This window comes from Leptinotarsa decemlineata, unplaced genomic scaffold, assembly GCF_025532065.1.
Source record: "Leptinotarsa decemlineata unplaced genomic scaffold, Ldec_3_MD MMD2_tig00026361_RagTag_RagTag, whole genome shotgun sequence".
NCBI classification, from domain to species: Eukaryota; Metazoa; Arthropoda; class Insecta; order Coleoptera; family Chrysomelidae; genus Leptinotarsa; species Leptinotarsa decemlineata.
The window spans coordinates 3,332,851-3,339,314 of record NW_027412704.1 but is presented as its reverse complement, the minus strand read 5'-3'; the positions used below and the strand labels follow the sequence as shown (position 1 = coordinate 3,339,314).

The window sequence follows — 6,464 nt, the reverse complement described above, 5'->3', positions numbered from 1 at the left end:
TAGTTGTTTTCTGATTGGTGTCAGTCCATTAACCTACTGTGTAGGGAGATGAGACTGGCCTTAACGAATTGTTATTAGATAATTTGATTCTATCTCTGTTAGTTCAATACTCGAATCTGTTGATTCGATATTGTTCCGAAGTAAGAGTTCTCCAGCAGTAATATCGTGATCAAAACGGCCTATAGCGGCGTATTATTATCTTTACTGTGATTTTTTTTTTGTATTAAGTATTGGTTCTTTAAACTTGATGTATATATATTTGCTTGTTTTTTCGCATACAAAGTTGGTAGTGACGTTTGTAAATATTTATTTGTATATAACAATTTAATGTAAAATTTCAAGCTTGGAGCTTCGTTGTTGACTTTTAGGTTATTTCTCCAACCCCTTCCCTGTTGAATCCGTTCAACTGGCGCCCCAGGGCTTACTTTTTTTTCATCTGTAAAAAAAACATATTTTCCTTACCCACGTCCAGCCCCGACAATAAACGACAAGCCTAGGCCGAACTACCTTTCGGTAATAACATAAATACCAAGGTAGGTTATAGGGTCTCGGGCGCCTCGCGGCAGGCCCTGCACCTTGTGTCAGGAACCTCTATACCCATCACGGAATTGCGGTAGACTAAGGTATTGAAGAAAACATGATGAACCCCTCAGTTTCCGACTTCAGCCCACTCGACCTGAGGAAAGCAAAAGTCAAGCGCTTTGATAAGCCAAGGTCTTCAATGTTATTGAAGAAGACCCATGCATTGGCTTATCCCTGTGTCTCCGCAGAAGTAAGGTGATCTCTGCGGCTTTTATATGAGCTTTTTGCTGAACGGGTTCCAACTCGGTGACAGAGTTGTGATCACCTCATTCAGTGTCGAAAACTATACCGAGTTCATCAGCTGCTCGGGTAACTGCCCTGAAGAGAAATGCTCCAATTCCTGCTCTCTCATGGTCACGGACCATGCAGAGAAGATGATCCGAACTCCTGACGACTTTACAGGCTGTATCCAGAACCATTCTGTCATGTAGACACTCCAAACTCAAAAGTCAACGGCCTCCCTGTTGTCGGGGGAAGAACAACCGTGGAACGGACGATTTGGGATGCAAACTCCTATAGAGAGTATGCAAATTGACATTATTATTATTTTCAATTCGAAGTATAACTTGTATATTGCCCTCCGCCAGAGTATGCAACATACTTCTGTATATCAACTAGCAAATTCCTTTTTGAGAGTACTTTTTCAGTTTCAGTGTGGAACATTCCTCACAATATTGGATTTTCTTGGCATATTGACATTTTCTCTCAATACAGCAGAAGGAAAAAGCAAGATAAAAATATTTCAGTGGAAACTAAGACATTCGAACTTTTTTTAATGTGTTTTCTTCACTTCCTGTGAATTCCATAGTGTAGGGCACGATGTAAAAGACAAACATTCAATAAGATGAGTTCTGAGACTCACTGTATCACATATATCGGAGCTAACATGTTGATGCAAAAATTTTCAAGTAGTTTTAGAAAGTAATTAGGATTATTGAAATGTTATTGGGGTTAAACGTAGTCAATATGACTTCAATTACACTCAATTACACCAAATATGAAACAAGGAATTCAAATTACGAAAGCAAAAAACGTCATTCAACTCTAGCGAAGTTTCTATTAGAACCTAACAACGACATTAAAACATTAATTCGACACTCTAATGATAGCCAAAGTTAATTTGCATCGATTTCCAATGAACTAGACGCAAAGCACACTATTTCTTTTAAACTTTGACATTGGCCTTGCGGCAACGAGTCTTTGACGTCACGTTTTGGTATAAAAGCGACCCATCCCCACGAGCAGAACCATAACAGAAATCATATTCGTGTTGTTTGGTGACAAAGTTCGAACTTTAAAAATATATACAATGTACACAAATCCATTCAGCCGAACTCACAGCCAAGTGAGACAAGTTATTGATCGTTTCCTGCTCATCGTCAGTGACAAAAAGAGTGATAACTGTGGGTTGAAGAGGAACAGTTCTGTTAAATCTTCAACCTCTTCCTCCAGCACCAGTTCCTCAATCGGCAGATCTCGAAGTTCTTCTACCAACGTCCGGAAGCTTGATCAGTTCAACAAATGAAGGATGGTTTCGCCTTGCCTTGGATTTGTTGACATTCTAATTGGGTGTGTTTCAAATGGTGAGTTTTCGAAGTTAATTTATCATTTGGAAAATAATCAATAACCCATTGCGATAACAAACAATAGTTTTTTCTCACAATGCACACAATCATTCTGAATTCCTTTTATTGTTATAAAAAAAGAATCAATCTTTCACCTCCTCTTTGTACCAACAAGAATTTTTTTCGTCTTGAGTTTTCTAAAAAAAATTCAGTTTTCTCTTCTTTTTGGACTATTGAACATTTCTAGATTGATGAATGAGAAATAATTGAAATTCAAAATTTGACCCTTCAAGCTCCCTTATTCCTTTTGACGTGCAACGTCAAAATCCTAGTATGAATATCAAGAAAATATGTGAGTTTCAATTAATATCTATTTATATCTCAAATGAATATTTCAGAATAAAAATAAATTTTTGCCAATAAATATTTTCTATTCTTTCCAATCGGTTAATCGCTGCAAAACCTCATAGACCCTATCTAGCCTTCAACTGTTCTAAAGATTTTATGCATTGGGGAATATGATGAACTTCATACATACATAGAAAACTGACCATTTTATTTTTTATTTCAGAAACTATCGAATGACATTCCACGGGCTGTTGGATGACTCGAAAATATCAACAAGTAATTCTGATACTGCAGAAAATCCTCCTAGAAGTGGGAATGCAAGAAAAACAGAAAACACCGATATGTTTCTTTGAGTTGTTCTACTACTGTTTACTGTTCAAACTAGAACAGAAACTTGATTTTGTAGTACAATTTCTAACTGTTTTGAATAAAGCATATAAAAACTGATGAACCAGACAAATTTTTATACTCTTAAAAAGCAATTATCTTTATTTTGAAATGTATGCATCAACAAGCAATAATTATTTTCGAATTATCTCAAGTATCCTAAATTGGAAATGCTCAAATTTAAAATATAGTAGATATTGATAGGTCGACCTCAATTAATATCAAAACCTTGGAAATCATGTGTGAGGTTAATTTACCGTTCATCAAATGATATGATGTTTTTTCAATAGTGAAGTCAAAACAATTTTGTTACTCAACAGAACAAAAGAAGATTATTTCAAGAGTTGTCCGTTATCGTTCATTTTCGACAGATATATGTTTTATAGCACAGTCAAAGTAGGTTTAATATGTTGTTTATTATATGGCAACATCAACATTTGAGGCTGTATAGTTGGGACTACAAAATTGGGATTACAAGTCATTACTTTTTTTTTCGAAAAATAAATGAAAACTGATTTTAAATAGTTATCTGAGCAATTTTCTTTATTTTCTGCTTCAAATGTATCTGAAACAGCGAAGACAAAAAAGAACTGCATTCTTTTTATATCCTATATACTAATACTATAAACTGACGTTTGTTTAAGAAAATAGCCAAGTGATTGAAACTTTGCACCAGTCATGTTGAAATTTTTATAGCACATTTTTAATTTCTCTCTAAAAATGTCCGTATAAGTAAAAATTTATCAGAAAAGTTCAACTCTATGATGAGTTTGTTATGTATACATGAATTGATGACAATTAACCGAACTTGTTTTTTAAAATAAAGGGGATATCTGTCAAAAATAAGCAAAACGTTAACTTTATCCTAGTTGCATAAAATTTGGCATATGAATATAAAATTGCCGTAGACACAACTTTTTGTTAAATTCGTTCTAGAAATGCACTTTTTAATTTTTTTCAAAAATAAAGATGAATTTGACTAACACTGAACGTCAGTGGGTCGCAGTTGGCCGCATCATTTCAAGTTAAATTCAAAGCACAAACAAGTGCTTTGAATTCAACTTGAAATGATGCGGCATATGGATATAAAATTGCCGTAGACACAACTCTTCCAAGTAACTTTTTGTTAAATTCGTTCTAGAAATGCACTTTTTCAATTTCTTTCAAAAATAAAGATGAATTTGACTAACACTGAACGTCAGTGGGTCGCAGTTGGCCGCATCATTTCAAGTTTAATTCAAAGCACAAACAAGTGCCGAAGTTAAACTTCATTGAAACTTTTCGAAATAAAAGTTTCTCATATGGTGCGCACTTTAATGGTGACACTGTATGTATCTCTCTTCGATACTGTCTTAGGACACGATTTACATAATTGAATCATAATTTAAATAATTTTCATTGACATAAGAAATAATATTTGATAAAAGTCACGTTGCATCAAATGTGGTATATTATCTGGGGTCAACGCTTGTTAGATTATCCAACAGGATGTCACTAAAGATAACAACGTATGTTATGGATTTATATGTATGTATTTATATTTATGTGTATGAATGAACCAAAAATGGAAAATTGTTTGGAAATATGTGTTTCTGGAACTGGAACCTCTGGTTCCTTCATCCTCTGAAGACGCCAATTTGGTTGGGGAAATGTACATCGAAAAAAATATTGCATTTCTGGAGATTATCAAAAGTGCTTCTTTTGGATATCAGAAGCCAAAGTAACAGTCAAATCAAATAAACAATTTTTATATACCTACTTTTAATAGTTTTTTTTTCTAACGATGTTGAAACATTTTTCATTCATGAACCGATTGAAATTAATCAAACTCTAAATTATCAGTATACTCTACAGTATCATATACTCTAAATTATCAGTACTCAAAACATAATACACCCAAATCTATCAAGCTGTTGTTGAGAATAATCACGTATAAACGCACAGACAAACAGACAAAATTTCTAAAATGAATTCATTATTTTTGAGTTCTATCGCTTTGATAGACACCCCCAATGAAATGTTCCTCAAATATCTTTCATATAGATCATTGTATGTACTGATGGGTGATCGATTAAGAAGATGTTGGCGGATACCAAAATAAAAACGTGCTGTCAATTGAGAGTTGAGAAGCAAATTCAACTCGAGCAAAACATAACATTGCATTAACTGAGGTCAACTATCTCGGGTCAAATTCGTTATGCTCTTAGAGCGGATGTCACCAAAGATAAAATTGTTTTTTCGACAGCCTGAACTATGGATTCATATTTATCATCGTTAACACAAATACATCGGAAATTCCGGGGGACCTGACTGATCTAATTTGAATTTTATTTACAAATGTCCGACTAGGAAGGTTAGATTTCATTTCGTATTTCTGCCCACTCGTTAGATCTACCCTATGATTTTGTTGTGAAACATTTTTTTTGAGTCACCAAAGTTTATTTTTTATGTTTTTCAGTGTTGAAAAATAATATTTGAATCAGGCCTGAATTCATTCCTCATTTTCAAATCAATAGTTCATACATTGAATTTGGAAATAAATGAAAATTGATTCAATTGATGATACTCGGTTGAGTAATATATTTCATTCATTCCTCACGTATCACATTAATCAAAAAATTAGTACAACTGCTCCCCTGGCTGATACCACGAGGGGCGTTGGATATACTTGCCGAACAATTTCTATCGCACTTTAAAGTTGCCTTCTAGGAAAAACAAAATACACAATAATAAGGAAAAAGAAGTTTACGATAAGAATGAACGAAATCTCGACTTTCAAAAAGGACGAAAACCAAGATAAATATTTCTCAGTTCCATACCACCAATACACGAAGAATTTTGGAAAGATTTTCAAGGAACTAGGTAGGAAGGTGGTTTTTGAAACAAGTCATACACTACAGAGCCTTTTAGGAAGTCCAAAAGACAAAGTCTGGAATTTACGAAATTAAATGTAAGGACTGCGATGCAAAGTATTATGGACACACAAAAAGGTCTATCAGAATAAGATATAAGGAACACTTAGCATACTTAAAATATGGAAGACCTGAAAAATTAACAGTCGCCCATCATATTTTGCAACAAAACCATTCCATAGACTTCAGTTCATTAAGTTCAGTTAGACGAGTTAAAAACAACAGGCATCTAGATGCCTATGAGAGTGTAGAAATAAGTAAACATAATAATATTATGAATAAAGATGGTGAACCAATCCCTAATAGTATTCTATATAGCTTGTTGATATAATATTTCATTTATTAGATTTACATAAGGACACCTGTAAAATTAATTTAAGACAAGCAGATAGGGCAATATTGTGAAATTAATTTTATATAACTTATTATATTTTAATTATTAGATTCACCTAACTTTTACACGAAGACACATTGTAAAATTAATTTAAGACACCAAGACACAGGTACCTAGAATAAGTATCTATGGTATAAATAAGCATAGCTCTGTAAGTATGATTAGTTTGGTCTTCCTCTTGAAGATGATCACTTGGTGATCGAAACACGTGCCGGGGTTTTTTTAGTTTAGTCTTTCGCAGCCATCTTCAGAAACTGGTTGTGATTCCAGGCTTCA

General features: G+C 33.8%; 1 long non-coding RNA gene across 1 annotated transcript; it reads left to right on the top strand.

Annotated features, from left to right (window-relative positions):
- Positions 1–1,488: 1,488 nt before the first annotated feature.
- On the top strand, positions 1,489–2,942 carry LOC111502859 (uncharacterized). The gene is made up of 2 exons (XR_002721800.2): positions 1,489–2,165; positions 2,719–2,942. It is a non-coding gene; the product is annotated as an uncharacterized lncRNA (long non-coding RNA).
- Positions 2,943–6,464: the final 3,522 nt, after the last annotated feature.